This window comes from Poeciliopsis prolifica, unplaced genomic scaffold (assembly GCF_027474105.1).
Source record: "Poeciliopsis prolifica strain line A6 unplaced genomic scaffold, Auburn_PproV2 SCAFFOLD069, whole genome shotgun sequence".
Classification (NCBI taxonomy): domain Eukaryota; kingdom Metazoa; phylum Chordata; class Actinopteri; order Cyprinodontiformes; family Poeciliidae; genus Poeciliopsis; species Poeciliopsis prolifica.
Window position 1 is genome coordinate 2,017,750 of NW_026562444.1, and position 18,358 is coordinate 2,036,107.

An 18,358-nucleotide genomic window follows, 5' to 3' on the forward strand; every position below is an offset into this window, starting at 1 on the left:
TCATAACATCTTCTTTCATTTAAATAAAGGTGAAATATTCAAGATCTAATATAGTTAAATAACCAATATCATTATTTTAATTAAGATAAATTAACCCTTTTCGGCAAAAACCGGCCGTTGCAGCTGAAACCGACTGCCCACTGAAGTGGTGATGGTGGTTTGACTGTATATGTAAGTACATATACTCTGTTTTATTTGTTATATTATGAGTATTTATTTATTCAAAATAAAATGATTCATATTCGATAATTAATTTGACACAGAAGCCACAGTTTGTTGGCCTCCCGTCCGCTGCTCTCCACCAGAGGGCAGCATGGGGGCGGGAGGCAGAGGACCAGCAGAAGAAGAAGAAGAACCAGGAAGTACAATCAAAGCAGCTCAACAGCAGGTGAGTTCGATTGTTTTCTCGGTACCGTTCGTTGTTCCCGGTTCTGGTTCTGGTTCCGGTCCGAAAGCGCTGTTTTTATTGAAGCACAGCTTCAGTTTTTTTAGCATCTGAGGAGAAACTGATGACCGGACTGAGGGTTAACTTCATGGCCGCAGCTGATTGGTCACCAAACACACACACACCTAACCCTAACACACACACACACACACACACACACACACACACACACACACACACACACACACACACACACACACACACAATAAACTTTCTGATAAGATCTGATCATTTTGAAATCTTGAGGGAAAAAAGAAAATCTTAAGACATTAATAAATAACAATGAAAAAAAAGACCAAATTATTTTTTATTTACCAAGTGGAAACCGTTTGATTGTCTGAAAAAGTAATTTTTTTACAAATATTTTTCAGTTGGACATGGGTCCAGAAATGTTTATATTTACTGCATGAATTAAAGACAAGGTTAACTGCTTAACAGAAGGAGCATTAATTATTATAATCTCCATATACTGTTCAATAGTCTGGAGTTGCAAGGAATCAGTATAACTGAGAAAACTGCTTTTTTCAAGTGACATGAAATGATGAATAATTCATCATTTGTGCGGTGGACACAGACGGCTCTGTGGGTCAAACAATGAAGCTCCTGGTTCCACTGATGATGTTAAATGTTCGTAAATGTTTTAACCCTTTTTGAGGAGTAAGAATGAGAAAAGAAATTTGTAATTGGATGGAGAAGAGAACGTACTGTTCCTCAGCAGAATCTGCCCCTCACCGGATTTGACCTTTAACCTCCATGACTCTGCAGGAGTTGCTCCTCCAACATGGCCGACATCTTGCAAAATGTTATGGATCACGCAGTCGCTGTCGCACGGAAAGCTGGAGAGGTGAGACATCCTGACAAAGATGGTCGAGTGGGTCAGGTTCCAGGGAGGAACCCGACCCACTAGAACCCATTGAGAGAGCTGAAGCTGAAACCCATTTTTGGAATGGTTTTTGCACCAGATGTGGTTCTGATGTGTTAGATCATATATTAATCAACTTTATCTGGTTTTGACCAGGTGGTGCGTGAGGCTCTGAGTGATGACAGAAAGGTGATGACGAAGAGCTCCGCCGTTGATTTAGTCACTCAAACTGACCAGAAGGTGGAGCAACTCATCATCCAATCAGTGAAAGAGAAATTCCCTCAGCACAGGTATGAAGCTCCGCCTCCTAGCACCTTGAATCAGCTCCTTGGACCTTCGGGGGGTTGACGGCTTTGCTTCATCTTTAGAAAAGTTTCTCTGGATCATGCTTTTATTGTGAAAATCAGACTAACTGGAAGTGCTTTCATTTTGATATTTTGTGTCTTTTATTGGCAGGTTCATAGGGGAGGAGTCTGTAGCGGCAGGTGAGCCGAGCATCCTGACTGATGACCCCACTTGGATCATCGATCCCATCGACGGGACGACCAACTTCGTTCACGGGTGAGTTTATTTCATCGCACTCATCTGTCCAAGGACAGCAATCTGATCAATGACGTGATAGTAAGCCCCCAAAATCACCAGTAAGAACATAAGGTCCCCAGGTTACTGGTGACCCTAAGGCCCTGAGGTCACCAGAATTTTCCTCCAGTTGCCGTTTGATCCGTTCTATGATTCTGTTTAGATGTTGTTTATGTGCAGGTTTGCATCCAAATGATCAGTAAATCACCTTTGCGATTGTCACGTTATGGTGTAATTTTATATGATGTGTTTGAGGGAAAACCAAACATGGATCTGATTTTTATACTGAACAAAAGACAGATCAGTTTGGTAAAACTAATATATCAATGACCCTGCAGTCACAAAGGTTGAGAATCCCTGCTGTAAACGTCGCTCACACAGCCGGTTCCAAGTGGGCGGGGCTTATCACTCCAACGCCTCCTCTGATTGGCAGATAGATGATGAGCGCCATGGCTGAATTATGGATACACCTCATGTTTACATCAGACACTGCATTTTTAGTTATTACTTCAGAATATGTCCCTGTTCCTGATTGGCTGCAGCTCCTCATGTCCCTGTTCCTGATTGGCTGCAGCTCCTCATGTCCCTGTTCCTGATTGGCTGCAGCTCCTCATGTCCCTGTTCCTGATTGGCTGCAGCTCCTCATGTCCCTGTTCCTGATTGGCTGCAGCTCCTCATGTCCCTGTTCCTGATTGGCTGCAGCTCCTCGTGTCCCTGTTCCTGATTGGCTGCAGCTCCTCATGTCCCTGTTCCTGATTGGCTGCAGCTCCTCGTGTCCCTGTTCCTGATTGGCTGCAGCTCCTCATGTCCCTGTTCCTGATTGGCTGCAGCTCCTCATGTCCCTGTTCCTGATTGGCTGCAGCTCCTCATGTCCCTGTTCCTGATTGGCTGCAGCTCCTCGTGTCCCTGTTCCTGATTGGCTGCAGCTCCTCGTGTCCTGTCCCCAGCTGTTGAGAACAGAGCCTCAACAGGAGCCTCTAGATCTATGCTGTCTAGATCTATGGTGGCCTCAGGATAACCTTCGGACAGCGTGTGAACTCCAGGCCTGATTTTAGTCCCTCCCAATGGAGCCACTGGGGGGGCGTTATTGCACCCTCAGTAAATATTAGTTTTTTTCATCTAATTTTTAATATTTAATGCGTAGTTTATGCATTTTCCTAACAAAAAAAAAATCTATTAATACAATTAAAAGCTCCTTCATGCAACAGGAGTTGAACTTTGCAGATGCAAAGTTTTATTTCTTCCAGAAAGCAAACTGGAGGAACCTGCAGTGTGAAACTATGGATCATTTTTGCAGCCAAAAATCCCACAGATGGAATCAGAGACGAAGGTTTTTTAGAAGCAGACCAACAAAGAAATATGAATCTAACAGAGTTGGCACCAGACGACCAGCGGATCTTAGCAGAAGTCCTGCAGACGACTCCTGAGTCTGTAACCGGTTCAGCATTGGGTTGGAAACAGGATGTGAATTATTTTAACGGTTTACTTACTAAATTCTATACGGTAAATGCTTATAAATGCTTTAACTGAACTGCAGAACATCACATTATTGACTCTGCGTTATTGGGTGACTGCTGATGTCAGAGGTTTAATGCATCCCTGTGTGTGTCTGTGTGTTGATCCTTCATCGCCCCCTCAGTAAAATGTGTAGCTCCCTGTTAGCGCCTGCAGGAGGCGCCGCTGTCTCCCCACGCCTGAATCACATCTCATGTTTGTCTGCAGTTTCCCTTCATCGCCATCTCCATCGGCTTCACCATCAACAAAAGGGTAAGATTTGGTCACATGACTCTGTCCTTCCCTCAGTCTGGTGGAGCCCCCTGGTGGCACAAACAGAACACAAAAATATTTTCAAATTGAGCAAAGAATCTGATAACTAAAACCATAATCAGTAGAAGTTCAGCCAACCTTTATCCAGAGACAAACAGAGTTCAGGACCAAGAGACGGAGTCAACTGGAGAAGCAGAACGGTTATTTGATGGCAGCATTATGTCAGCATCTCAGCTAACAGCCAGTGCATCGTCTGTGCTCTAAGCTCCTGTCCATGTTTCATAAGTCCATTGGGTCTACTGTAATATTCTACACAATTGTTTGCTGGGGGGTCATCACAAAGAAGAGAGAGACACAGACAATCATAATCACACAGAGACACACACCCCTAACCCTGGAGTCTGTGGAGACGATGGTGGAACAGAGGACACTGTCTAAACTCAGTCCTAGAGGACACTGTCTAAACTCAGTCCTAGAGGACACTGTCTAAACTCAGTTCAGTCCTAGAGGACACTGTCTAAACTCAGTCCTAGAGGACACTGTCTAAACTCAGTCCTAGAGGACATTGTCTAAACTCGGTTCAGTCCTAGAGGACACTGTCTAAACTCGGTTCAGTCCTAGAGGACATTTGTTCTTAACTCAGTCCTAGAGGACACTGTCTAAACTCAGTCCTAGAGGACACTGTCTAAACTCAGTCCTAGAGGACACTGTCTAAACTCAGTCCTAGAGGACACTGTCTAAACTCAGTCCTAGAGGACACTGTCTAAACTCAGTTCAGTCCTAGAGGACACTGTCTAAACTCAGTCCTAGAGGACATTGTCTAAACTCAGTCCTAGAGGACATTGTCTAAACTCAGTCCTAGAGGACACTGTCTAAACTCAGTTCAGTCCTAGAGGACACTGTCTAACTCAGTCCTAGAGGACATTGTCTAAACTCAGTCCTAGAGGACACTGTCTAAACTCAGTTCAGTCCTAGAGGACACTGTCTAAACTCAGTCCTAGAGGACACTGTCTAACTCAGTCCTAGAGGACACTGTCTAAACTCAGTCCTAGAGGACACTGTCTAAACTCAGTTCAGTCCTAGAGGACACTGTCTAAACTCAGTTCAGTCCTAGAGGACACTGTCTAAACTCAGTCCTAGAGGACATTGTCTAAACTCAGTTCAGTCCTAGAGGACACTGTCTAAACTCAGTCCTAGAGGACACTGTCTAAACTCAGTCCTAGAGGACACTGTCTAAACTCAGTCCTAGAGGACACTGTCTAAACTCGGTTCAGTCCCAGAGGACACTGTCTAAACTCAGTCCTAGAGGACACTGTCTAAACTCAGTTCAGTCCTAGAGGACACTGTCTAAACTCAGTCCTAGAGGACATTGTCTAAACTCAGTCCTAGAGGACACTGTCTAAACTCAGTCCTAGAGGACACTGTCTAAACTCAGTCCTAGAGGACATTGTCTAAACTCAGTCCTAGAGGACACTGTCCAAACTCAGTTCAGTCCTAGAGGACATTGTCTAAACTCAGTTCAGTCCTAGAGGACACTGTCCAAACTCAGTTCAGTCCTAGAGGACACTGTCCAAACTCAGTTCAGTCCTAGAGGACACTGTCTAAACTCAGTCCTAGAGGACACTGTCTAAACTCAGTCCTAGAGGACATTGTCTAAACTCAGTTCAGTCCCAGAGGACACTGTCTAAACTCAGTCCTAGAGGACACTGTCTAAACTCAGTCCTAGAGGACATTGTCTAAACTCAGTTCAGTCCCAGAGGACACTGTCTAAACTCAGTCCTAGAGGACATTGTCTAAACTCAGTTCAGTCCTAGAGGACACTGTCTAAACTCAGTCCTAGAGGACATTGTCTAAACTCGGTTCAGTCCCAGAGGACATTGTCTAAACTCAGTCCTAGAGGACATTGTCTAAACTCAGTCCTAGAGGACACTGTCTAAACTCAGTCCTAGAGGACATTGTCTAAACTCGGTTCAGTCCCAGAGGACATTGTCTAAACTCAGTCCTAGAGGACATTGTCTAAACTCAGTCCTAGAGGACACTGTCTAAACTCAGTCCTAGAGGACACTGTCTAAACTCAGTCCTAGAGGACACTGTCTAAACTGGGTTCAGTCCCTCAGTAAAAGGTTCGTCTCACTGGTTTGTTCAGCTGAGGATTAAAACTCTTTTGTCCTCCAGTCCATCAGGCTCTATGATGCTGCTGCCTCTGGGAGGGGCAATAGAGGGAGGCGGGGCAACTAGCATTCTAACATATTGAAGCACTTTCTACACGTCTTCCAGTGGTGATGCATTTATTATATTTATTTTATTTCATGTATGTTTTAAAGATGTCTCCAGTTGTATGATTTTATTGCTGTGTCAATGTGAAATAATGTGTGAGCTACAGACAGACGACACTACAGGAACCTAACCTAAAATAACAGAGACATGCAAAGATGCAGATTGGAGCAAAGTAGAAAGTGAGAAAAAGTGGACAGTTTGTCCTCCAGCAACCTGCAAATATTTCAGAAAAAGCTGATAGAGCTGATGATGGAGAAAAAGATTCATGGATTCTGCAGATGAAGGAAGAAAACCCTAGAAGCTAATAGGGGATTTAAATAAGAAGCTCAGAGCTTCTTTACTTCATCACTGGAGGATCATTTGACCCAGATCAGTGATCCACTGATCAGTGATCAGTGATCCACTGATCAGTGATCCACTGATCAGTGATCAGTGATCCACTGATCAGTGATCAGTGATCCACTGATCAGTGATCCACTGATCAGTGATCAGTGATCCACTGATCAGTGATCCACTGATCCACTGATCAGGTTCTGTTCAGAATTTGAAGCAGGAAGTTTGGAGCCGTCCAGGTTTTAATGATTCAGGTTGAAGCTTCAGTTCTGGAGAAACATCAGTGAGCGGCGGATCTACGGAGCCTGGAAGGGAGCCCAACGTCCAAACTGCAATTATTTTTCCACAACTTTCTATTAATATTATTATAATCATGATAAAATTCTTTCAGCTAAACTGGTTTAGAGAAACAGGGTGAGTTGTCTTAAGGAAGCAATCTGCTGATGTCGTCCTCAGGTGGAGGTGGGCGTGGTCTACAGCTGCCTAGAGGACAAGATGTTCACAGCCCGGCGGGGCCGGGGAGCGTTCTGCAACGGGGAGCCGCTGCAGGTTTCTGATCAGACAGGTGAGTCAGCAATGATCACCAATAATCTCCTGAGAGCAGCAGCAGACCCAACCTGTTGATTCCAGATGTTCACCGCTCCATCATCGCCACCGAGTTCGGATCCAACAGAGACCCAGAAGTTGTGGACAAGATCTTCAGCAGCCTGAGGAACATCCTGAGCCTCCCAGTGCACGGGTACTGTAGTACCTGTGGTACCTGTAGTACCTATAGTACCTGTGGTACCTGTAGTACCTATAGTACCTGTGGTACCTGTAGTACCTGTAGTACCTGTAGTACCTGTAGTACCTGTAGTACCTGTAGTACCTGTGGTACCTGTAGTACCTGTAGTACCTATAGTACCTGTAGTACCTGTAGTACCTATAGTACCTGTGGTACCTGTAGTACCTGTAGTACCTGTAGTACCTGTAGTACCTGTAGTACCTGTGGTACCTGTAGTACCTGTAGTACCTGTGGTACCTGTAGTACCTGTAGTACCTGTGGTACCTGTAGTACCTATAGTACCTGTGGTACCTGTAGTACCTATAGTACCTGTGGTACCTGTAGTACCTGTAGTACCTGTAGTACCTGTAGTACCTGTAGTACCTGTAGTACCTGTGGTACCTGTGGTACCTGTAGTACCTGTAGTACCTATAGTACCTGTGGTACCTGTAGTACCTGTGGTACCTGTAGTACCTGTAGTACCTGTAGTACCTATAGTACCTGTGGTACCTGTGGTACCTGTAGTACCTATAGTACCTATACCTGTGGTACCTGTGGTACCTGTAGTACCTATAGTACCTGTAGTACCTATAGTACCTGTGGTACCTGTAGTACCTATAGTACCTGTAGTACCTATAGTACCTGTAGTACCTGTAGTACCTGTAGTACCTATAGTACCTGTGGTACCTGTAGTACCTGTAGTACCTGTGGTACCTGTAGTACCTGTAGTACCTGTGGTACCTGTAGTACCTGTAGTACCTGTAGTACCTATAGTACCTGTAGTACCTGTAGTACCTGTAGTACCTATAGTACCTGTGGTACCTGTAGTACCTGTAGTACCTGTGGTACCTGTGGTACCTGTAGTACCTGTAGTACCTGTAGTACCTGTGGTACCTGTAGTACCTGTAGTACCTATAGTACCTGTAGTACCTGTAGTACCTGTAGTACCTGTGGTACCTGTAGTACCTGTGGTACCTGTGGTACCTGTAGTACCTGTAGTACCTGTAGTACCTGTGGTACCTGTAGTACCTGTAGTACCTGTGGTACCTGTGGTACCTGTAGTACCTGTGGTACCTGTGGTACCTGTAGTACCTATAGTACCTGTGGTACCTGTAGTACCTGTAGTACCTGTGGTACCTGTAGTACCTGTAGTACCTGTGGTACCTGTAGTACCTGTAGTACCTGTGGTACCTGTGGTACCTGTAGTACCTGTGGTACCTGTGGTACCTGTAGTACCTCTGGTACCTGTAGTACCTGTGGTACCTGTAGTAAATGTAGTACCTGTGGTACCTGTAGTACCTGTGGTACCTGTAGTAAATGTAGTACCTGTAGTACCTGTGGTACCTGTAGTACTTGTAGTACCTGTGGTACCTGTGGTACCTGTAGTACCTGTGGTACCTGTGGTACCTGTAGTACCCTCTAGTACCTGTAGTACCTCTAGTACCTGTAGTACCTGTGGTACCTGTAGTAAATGTAGTACCTGTAGTACCTGTGGTACCTGTAGTACCTGTGGTACCTGTGGTACCTGTAGTACCTGTGGTACCTGTGGTACCTGTAGTACCTCTAGTACCTGTGGTACCTGTGTACTGTAGTACCTGTGGTACCTGTAGTACCTGTGGTACCTGTGGTACCTGTAGTACCTGTAGTACCTGTGGTACCTGTAGTACCTGTGGTACCTGTAGTACCTGTAGTACCTGTGGTACCTGTGGTACCTGTAGTACCTGTAGTACCTGTAGTACCTGTGGTACCTGTAGTACCTGTAGTACCTGTGGTACCTGTAGTACCTGTGGTACCTGTGGTACCTGTAGTACCTCTAGTACCTGTAGTACCTGTGTGGTACCTGTAGTAAATGTAGTACCTGTAGTACCTGTAGTACCTGTGGTACCTGTGGTACCTGTAGTACCTGTAGTACCGGTAGTACCTGTGGTACCTGTAGTACCTGTGGTACCTGTGGTACCTGTAGTACCTCTAGTACCTGTAGTACCTGTGGTACCTGTAGTAAATGTAGTACCTGTAGTACCTGTAGTACCTGTAGTACCTGTGGTACCTGTGGTACCTGTAGTACCGGTAGTACCTGTGGTACTGTAGTACCTGTGGTACCTGTGGTACCTGTAGTACCTGTGGTACCTGTGGTACCTGTAGTACCTGTAGTACCTGTGGTACCTGTAGTACCTGTGGTACCTGTAGTACCTGTAGTACTGTAGTACCTGTGGTACCTGTAGTACCTGTAGTACCGGTAGTACTTGTGGTACCTGTACCTGTGGTACCTGTAGTACCTGTGGTACCTGTGTACCTGTAGTACCTGTAGTACCTGTGGTACCTGTAGTACCTGTGGTACCTGTAGTACCTGTAGTACCTGTGGTACCTATGGTACCTGTAGTACCTGTGGGTACCTGTGGTACCTGTAGTACCTGTGGTACCTGTGGTACCTGTAGTACCTGTGGTACCTGTAGTACCTGTGGTACCTGTAGTACCTGTAGTACCTGTAGTACCTGTGGTACCTATGGTACCTGTAGTACCTGTAGTACCTGTGGTACCTGTAGTACCTGTAGTACCTGTGGTACCTGTAGTACCTGTGGTACCTGTAGTACCTGTGGTACCTATGGTACCTCAGTACCTGTGGTACCTGTAGTACCTGTAGTACCTGTGGTACCTGTAGTACCTGTAGTACCTGTGGTACCTGTAGTACCTGTGGTACCTGTAGTACCTGTGGTACCTATGGTACCTGTAGTACCTGTAGTACCTGTGGTACCTGTAGTACCTGTAGTACCTGTGGTACCTGTAGTACCTGTAGTACCTGTAGTACCTGTGGTACCTGTAGTACCTGTGGTACCTGTAGTACCTGTAGTACCTGTGGTACCTGTGGTACCTGTAGTACCTGTGGTACCTGTAGTACCTGTAGTACCTATGGTACCTGTAGTACCTGTAGTACCTGTGGTACCTGTAGTACCTGTGGTACCTGTAGTACCTGTAGTACCTGTAGTACCTGTAGTACCTGTAGTACCTGTGGTACCTGTAGTACCTGTAGTACCTGTGGTACCTGTAGTACCTGTAGTACCTGTAGTACCTGTAGTACCTGTGGTACCTGTAGTACCTGTAGTACCTGTAGTACCTGTGGTACCTGTAGTACCTGTAGTACCTGTGGTACCTGTAGTACCTGTAGTACCTGTAGTACCTGTAGTACCTGTGGTACCTGTAGTACCTGTAGTACCTGTAGTACCTGTAGTACCTGTGGTACCTGTGGTACCTGTGGTACCTGTAGTACCTGTGGTACCTATGGTACCTGTAGTACCTGTAATACCTGTGGTACCTGTAGTACCTGTAGTACCTGTGGTACCTGTAGTACCTAGTACCTGTAGTACCTGTAGTACCTGTGGTACCTGTAGTACCTGTAGTACCTGTGGTACCTGTAGTACCTGTAGTACCTGTGGTACCTGTAGTACCTGTAGTACTGTAGTACCTGTGGTACCTGTAGTACCTGTAGTACCGGTAGTACTTGTGGTACCTGTAGTACCTGTGGTACCTGTGGTACCTGTAGTACCTGTGGTACCTGTGGTACCTGTAGTACCTCTAGTACCTGTAGTACCTGTGGTACCTGTAGTAAATGTAGTACCTGTGGTACCTGTAGTACCTGTGGTACCTGTAGTAAATGTAGTACCTGTGTACCTGTGGTACCTGTAGTACTTGTAGTACCTGTGGTACCTGTGGTACCTGTAGTACCTGTGGTACCTGTGGTACCTGTAGTACCTCTAGTACCTGTAGTACCTCTAGTACCTGTAGTACCTGTGGTACCTGTAGTAAATGTAGTACCTGTACCTGTGGTACCTGTAGTACCTGTGGTACCTGTGGTACCTGTAGTACCTGTGGTACCTGTGGTACCTGTAGTACCTCTAGTACCTGTGGTACCTGTGGTACCTGTAGTACCTGTGGTACCTGTAGTACCTGTGGTACCTGTGGTACCTGTAGTACCTGTAGTACCTGTGGTACCTGTAGTACCTGTGGTACCTGTAGTACCTGTAGTACCTGTGGTACCTGTGGTACCTGTAGTACCTGTAGTACCTGTAGTACCTGTGGTACCTGTAGTACCTGTAGTACCTGTGGTACCTGTAGTACCTGTGGTACCTGTGGTACCTGTAGTACCTCTGGTACCTGTAGTACCTGTGGTACCTGTAGTAAATGTAGTACCTGTAGTACCTGTAGTACCTGTGGTACCTGTGGTACCTGTATACCTGTAGTACCGGTAGTACCTGTGGTACCTGTAGTACCTGTGGTACCTGTGGTACCTGTAGTACCTCTAGTACCTGTAGTACCTGTGGTACCTGTAGTAAATGTAGTACCTGTAGTACCTGTAGTACCTGTAGTACCTGTGGTACCTGTGGTACCTGTAGTACCTGTAGTACCTGTAGTACCTGTGGTACCTGTAGTACCTGTGGTACCTGTGGTACCTGTAGTACCTGTGGTACCTGTGGTACCTGTAGTACCTGTAGTACCTGTGGTACCTGTAGTACCTGGTACCTGTAGTACCTGTAGTACTGTAGTACCTGTGGTACCTGTAGTACCTGTAGTACCGGTAGTACTTGTGGTACCTGTAGTACCTGTGGTACCTGTGGTACCTGTAGTACCTGTGGTACCTGTGGTACCTGTAGTACCTGTAGTACCTGTGGTACCTGTAGTACCTGTGGTACCTGTAGTACCTGTAGTACCTGTGGTACCTATGGTACCTGTAGTACCTGTGGTACCTGTGGTACCTGTAGTACCTGTGGTACCTGTGGTACCTGTAGTACCTGTGGTACCTGTAGTACCTGTGGTACCTGTAGTACCTGTAGTACCTGTAGTACCTGTGGTACCTATAGTACCTGTAGTACCTGTAGTACCTGTGGTACCTGTAGTACCTGTAGTACCTGTGGTACCTGTAGTACCTGTGGTACCTGTAGTACCTGTGGTACCTATGGTACCTGTAGTACCTGTGGTACCTGTAGTACCTGTAGTACCTGTGGTACCTGTAGTACCTGTAGTACCTGTGGTACCTGTAGTACCTGTGGTACCTGTAGTACCTGTGGTACCTATGGTACCTGTAGTACCTGTAGTACCTGTGGTACCTGTAGTACCTGTAGTACCTGTGGTACCTGTAGTACCTGTAGTACCTGTAGTACCTGTGGTACCTGTAGTACCTGTGGTACCTGTAGTACCTGTAGTACCTGTGGTACCTGTGGTACCTGTAGTACCTGTAGTACCTGTAGTACCTGTGGTACCTGTGGTACCTGTAGTACCTGTGGTACCTGTGGTACCTGTAGTACCTGTAGTACCTGTGGTACCTGTAGTACCTGTGGTACCTGTAGTACCTGTAGTACGGTAGTACCTGTGGTACCTGTGGTACCTGTAGTACCTGTAGTACCTGTGGTACCTGTGGTACCTGTGGTACCTGTAGTACCTGTAGTACCTGTAGTACCTGTGGTACCTGTGGTACCTGTGGTACCTGTAGTACCTGTAGTACCTGTGGTACCTGTAGTACCTGTAGTACCTGTGGTACCTGTAGTACCTCTAGTACCTGTAGTACCTGTGGTACCTGTAGTAAATGTAGTACCTGTAGTACCTGTAGTACCTGTAGTACCTGTGGTACCTGTGGTACCTGTAGTACCTGTAGTACCGGTAGTACCTGTGGTACCTGTAGTACCTGTGGTACCTGTGGTACCTAGTACCTGTGGTACCTGTGGTACCTGTAGTACCTGTAGTACCTGTGGTACCTGTAGTACCTGTGGTACCTGTAGTACCTGTAGTACTGTAGTACCTGTGGTACCTGTAGTACCTGTAGTACCGGTAGTACTTGTGGTACCTGTAGTACCTGTGGTACCTGTGGTACCTGTAGTACCTGTGGTACCTGTGGTACCTGTAGTACCTGTAGTACCTGTGGTACCTGTAGTACCTGTGGTACCTGTAGTACCTGTAGTACCTGTGGTACCTATGGTACCTGTAGTACCTGTGGTACCTGTGGTACCTGTAGTACCTGTGGTACCTGTGGTACCTGTAGTACCTGTGGTACCTGTAGTACCTGTGGTACCTGTAGTACCTGTAGTACCTGTAGTACCTGTGGTACCTATGGTACCTGTAGTACCTGTAGTACCTGTGGTACCTGTAGTACCTGTAGTACCTGTGTACCTGTAGTACCTGTGGTACCTGTAGTACCTGTACCTATGGTACCTGTAGTACCTGTGGTACCTGTAGTACCTGTAGTACCTGTGGTACCTGTAGTACCTGTAGTACCTGTGGTACCTGTAGTACCTGTGGTACTGTAGTACCTGTGGTACCTATGGTACCTGTAGTACCTGTAGTACCTGTGGTACCTGTAGTACCTGTAGTACCTGTGGTACCTGTAGTACCTGTAGTACCTGTAGTACCTGTGGTACCTGTAGTACCTGTGGTACCTGTAGTACCTGTAGTACCTGTGGTACCTGTGGTACCTGTAGTACCTGTGGTACCTGTAGTACCTGTAGTACCTATAGTACCTGTAGTACCTGTAGTACCTGTGGTACCTGTAGTACCTGTGGTACCTGTAGTACCTGTAGTACCTGTAGTACCTGTAGTACCTGTAGTACCTGTGGTACCTGTAGTACCTGTAGTACCTGTAGTACCTGTGGTACCTGTAGTACCTGTAGTACCTGTAGTACCTATGGTACCTGTAGTACCTGTAGTACCTGTAGTACCTGTGGTACCTGTAGTACCTGTAGTACCTGTGGTACCTGTAGTACCTGTAGTACCTGTAGTACCTGTAGTACCTGTGGTACCTGTAGTACCTGTAGTACCTGTAGTACCTGTAGTACCTGTGGTACCTGTAGTACTGTGGTACCTGTAGTACCTGTGGTACCTGTGGTACCTGTAGTACCTGTAGTACCTGTGGTACCTGTAGTACCTGTAGTACCTGTGGTACCTGTAGTACCTGTAGTACCTGTAGTACCTGTAGTACCTGTAGTACCTGTAGTACCTGTGGTACCTGTAGTACCTGTAGTACCTGTAGTACCTGTAGTACCTATAGTACCTGTAGTACCTGTGGTACCTGTAGTACCTGTAGTACCTGTAGTACCTGTGGTACCTGTGGTACCTGTAGTACCTGTGGTACCTGTAGTACCTGTAGTACCTGTGGTACCTGTAGTACCTGTGGTACCTATGGTACCTGTAGTACCTGTGGTACCTATGGTACCTGTAGTACCTGTAGTACCTGTGGTACCTGTAGTACCTGTAGTACCTGTGGTACCTGTAGTACCTGTAGTACCTGTAGTACCTGTGGTACCTATGGTACCTGTAGTACCTGTGGTACCTATGGTACCTGTAGTACCTGTGGTACCTATGGTACCTGTAGTACCTGTAGTACCTGTAGTACCTGTAGTACCTGTGGTACCTATGGTACCTGTAGTACCTGTGGTACCTATGGTACCTGTAGTACCTGTGGTACCTATGGTACCTGTAGTACCTGTAGTACCTGTGTACCTGTAGTACCTGTAGTACCTGTGGTACCTGTGGTACCTGTGGTACCTGTAGTACCTGTGGTACCTATGGTACCTGTAGTACCTGTAATACCTGTGGTACCTGTAGTACCTGTAGTACCTGTACTACTTTGCCCTGTGTTACTCCTTGTTACCTCCTATTGTCCTGTGTTGCCCTTTGTTGCCCCGGGTTGCCTGTATCTAACCCTGTGTGTCTGCAGGGTGCGTGGCGCCGGCACTGCAGCCGTCAACCTGAGCCTTGTTGCGTCCGGCTGCGTGGAGGCCTACTGAGATGGGGATGCACATCTGGGACGTTGCCGCTGGATCGTTGCTGGTTCTGGAGGCTGGAGGAGTCGTGATGGATGTGGACGGTGAGGACGCCACGGCTTGGCTCGCTGTCTCCCGCCGCCGCCTCACACGCCTGTCTCTGTCCAGGTGGAGACATGGACCTGATGTCCAGGAGGATCGTGGCGGCCAACAACCGCAGTGTGGCGCTGCGGATGGTGGAGCAGATCGCCCCCTACAGGCCGGACAGAGACGATGCGCCGCCTGCTGCCTCTGATTAAAGGGTCCAGCCAGAACATAGAGTCCGAGTCTTTATTCTGCCCCAGCAGGTTCTCCCAGGTTCTGCTCACCAGAACCACCGCTGACCCGATCATTAGCAGCTTCCCACCTCCCAGCAACGGAACCAGAAGAACCGACTTATGCATTTCCATATTTTGTGACCCAGATCTCAAGCAGGGGGGAGCATTTGCGGAGGAGCCGCTGCAGCATCATGCCGCTGCAGCATCATGCCGCTGCGCCTCGCGGCCAGTTTAATGAAGCGTTGAAACACACCTGAGTCCAGCCGGCGGCCCTGAGTCTCTCAGGGGAACTGACCCGTTTGGAGGCAGGTTCTGCTCCAAACCGGGTCAGAGACCAAGGTGCTGCTAGAATTTTTCCAGGAAATGGTCCAGTTGAGAAGGACCTGCCGCAGCTAACAGGAAGGCGGACGGACCGCTGTTACTCAGACCTTATATGGAAATGGGACCATTTCACTCCAGAAGTGAAGGGGGCGCTGTTTCCTATGTCATCCTCCGTTTTTTTTTGTTTGTTTGTTTTTTTTTATAAATCTGTGATATACTTCACCTTTTGGAAGGATTTTCACTCTCAGCTTCTGTTTGAGCTTCTCTCTATTATTTAGTGCAGCTCACAGTTTTTAACAGACTGTAGCTTCCTGTGTTCTTCTAAATCTGCTCTTTTGTCTCATCTTTTCAGGCGTCATACTGCCTCTTGTGGTGTGGGGAGGTAACACAACTAATATAGTTTATATCACTAAATGAGAATTTATAATTTATCATTAATGTTTCATTTTCATAAAGCGGTGGAGCTAACTAAATGACCTAAACAAAACCTGAAAGTAAAGTGGTCCCAGTTTCTCCTGATGGCCAACCTGTTGAAACTTTGGCAAATGTGAATATTTTGGTTCATTCCTGGACAATCAGCTCAGCTCTATGTTTCTGATCTGTCCTCAGAGACGCCATGGTTTCTCTGGCTTCACTAGAGTTTGTGTACGAGACGATGTTGGGTTTGAACTTTCACCTCCACATCTGGACACATCTTGGTCAACAAAAACAATCATTTTTGTGTGTGTTCATTGTGTGTGTTCAGTGTGTGTTCAGTGTGTGTATTCAGTGTGTGTGTTCAGTGTGTGTTCAGTGTGTGTTCAGTGTGTGTTCAGTGTGTGTGTTCAGTGTGTGTGTTCAGTGTGTGTGTTCAGTGTGTGTGTTCAGTGTGTGTTCAGTGTGTGTTCAGTGTGTGTGTTCAGTGTGTATTCAGTGTGTGTGTTCAGTGTGTGTGTTCAGTGTGTGTGTTCAGTGTGTGTATTCAGTGTGTGTGTTCAGTGTGTGTTCAGTGTGTGTGTTCAGTGTGTGTTCAGTGTGTGTGTTCAGTGTGTGTTCAGTGTGTGTTCAGTGTGTGTGTTCAGTGTGTGTTCAGTGTGTGTGTTCAGTGTGTGTGTTCAGTGTGTGTTCAGTGTGTGTTCAGTGTGTGTCAGTGTGTGTTCAGTGTGTGTTCAGTGTGTGTTCAGTGTGTGTTCAGTGTGTGTTCAGTTTGTGTGTTCAGTGTGTTCAGTGTGTGTTCAGTGTGTTTCATTGTGTGTGTTCAGTGTGTGTTCAGTGTGTTCATTGTGTGTGTTCAGTGTGTGTGTTCAGTGTGTTCAGTGTGTGTTCAGTGTGTGTGTTCAGTGTGTGTTCAGTGTGTGTTCAGTGTGTGTGTTCAGTGTGTGTTCAGTGTGTTCAGTGTGTGTGTTCAGTGTGTGTTCAGTGTGTTCAGTGTGTGTGTTCAGTGTGTTCAGTGTGTGTTCAGTGTGTGTTCAGTGTGTGTTCAGTGTGTTCAGTGTGTGTTCAGTGTGTTCAGTGTGTTCAGTGTGTGTGTTCAGTGTGTGTGTTCAGTGTGTGTTCAGTGTGTTCAGTGTGTGTGTTCAGTGTGTGTTCAGTGTGTGTGTTCAGTGTGTGTTCAGTGTGTGTTTTCAGTGTGTGTTCAGTGTGTGTGTTCAGTGTGTGTTCAGTGTGTGTTCAGTGTGTGTTCAGTGTGTGTGTTCAGTTTGTGTGTTCAGTGTGTTCAGTGTGTGTTCAGTGTGTTCATTGTGTGTGTTCAGTGTGTGTTCAGTGTTCATTGTGTGTGTTCAGTGTGTGTTCAGTGTGTTCATTGTGTGTGTTCAGTGTGTGTTCAGTGTGTGTTCAGTGTGTGTGTTCAGTGTGTGTTCAGTGTGTGTTCAGTGTGTGTGTTCAGTGTGTGTTCAGTGTGTGTTCAGTGTGTGTGTTCAGTGTGTGTTCAGTGTGTTCAGTGTGTGTGTTCAGTGTGTGTTCAGTGTGTTCAGTGTGTGTGTTCAGTGTGTTCAGTGTGTGTTCAGTGTGTGTTCAGTGTGTGTTCAGTGTGTTCAGTGTGTGTGTTCAGTGTGTTCAGTGTGTGTTCAGTGGGTGTGTTCAGTGTGTGTTCAGTGTGTTCAGTGTGTGTGTTCAGTGTGTGTTCAGTGTGTGTGTTCAGTGTGTGTTCAGTGTGTGTTTAGTGTGTGGTTCTGTGTGTTCAGTGTGTGTTCAGTGTGTGTGTTCAGTGTGTGTTCAGTGTGTGTTCAGTGTGTGTTCAGTGTGTGTGTTCAGTGTGTGTTCAGTGTGTTCAGTGTGTGTGTTCAGTGTGTTCAGTGTGTTCAGTGTGTGTGTTCAGTGTGTGTGTTCAGTGTGTGTTCAGTGTGTTCAGTGTGTGTGTTCAGTGTGTGTTCAGTGTGTGTTTTCAGTGTGTGTTCAGTGTGTGTGTTCAGTGTGTGTTCAGTGTGTGTTCAGTGTGTGTTCAGTGTGTTCATTGTGTGTGTTCAGTGTGTGTTCAGTGTGTCATTGTGTGTGTTCAGTGTGTGTTCAGTGTGTGTTCAGTGTGTGTGTTCAGTGTGTGTTCAGTGTGTGTTCAGTGTGTGTGTTCAGTGTGTGTTCAGTGTGTGTTCAGTGTGTGTGTTCAGTGTGTGTTCAGTGTGTTCAGTGTGTGTGTTCAGTGTGTTCAGTGTGTTCAGTGTGTGTGTTCAGTGTGTTCAGTGTGTGTTCAGTGTGTGTCAGTGTGTGTTCAGTGTGTTCAGTGTGTGTGTTCAGTGTGTTCAGTGTGTGTTCAGTGTGTGTGTTCAGTGTGTTCAGTGTGTCAGTGTGTGTTCAGTGTGTGTTCAGTGTGTGTGTTCAGTGTGTGTTCAGTGTGTGTGTTTAGTGTGTGTGTTCTGTGTGTTCAGTGTGTGTTCAGTGTGTGTGTTCAGTGTGTTCAGTGTGTGTTCAGTGTGTGTTCAGTGTGTGTTCAGTGTGTGTTCAGTGTGTGTTCAGTGTGTGTGTTCAGTGTGT

General features: G+C 46.5%; 1 pseudogene; it reads left to right on the forward strand.

Moving 5' to 3' along the window:
* The first annotated feature begins 329 nt into the window (after positions 1-329).
* On the forward strand, positions 330-15,303 carry LOC129351634 (inositol monophosphatase 1-like; annotated as a pseudogene).
* Positions 15,304-18,358: the final 3,055 nt, after the last annotated feature.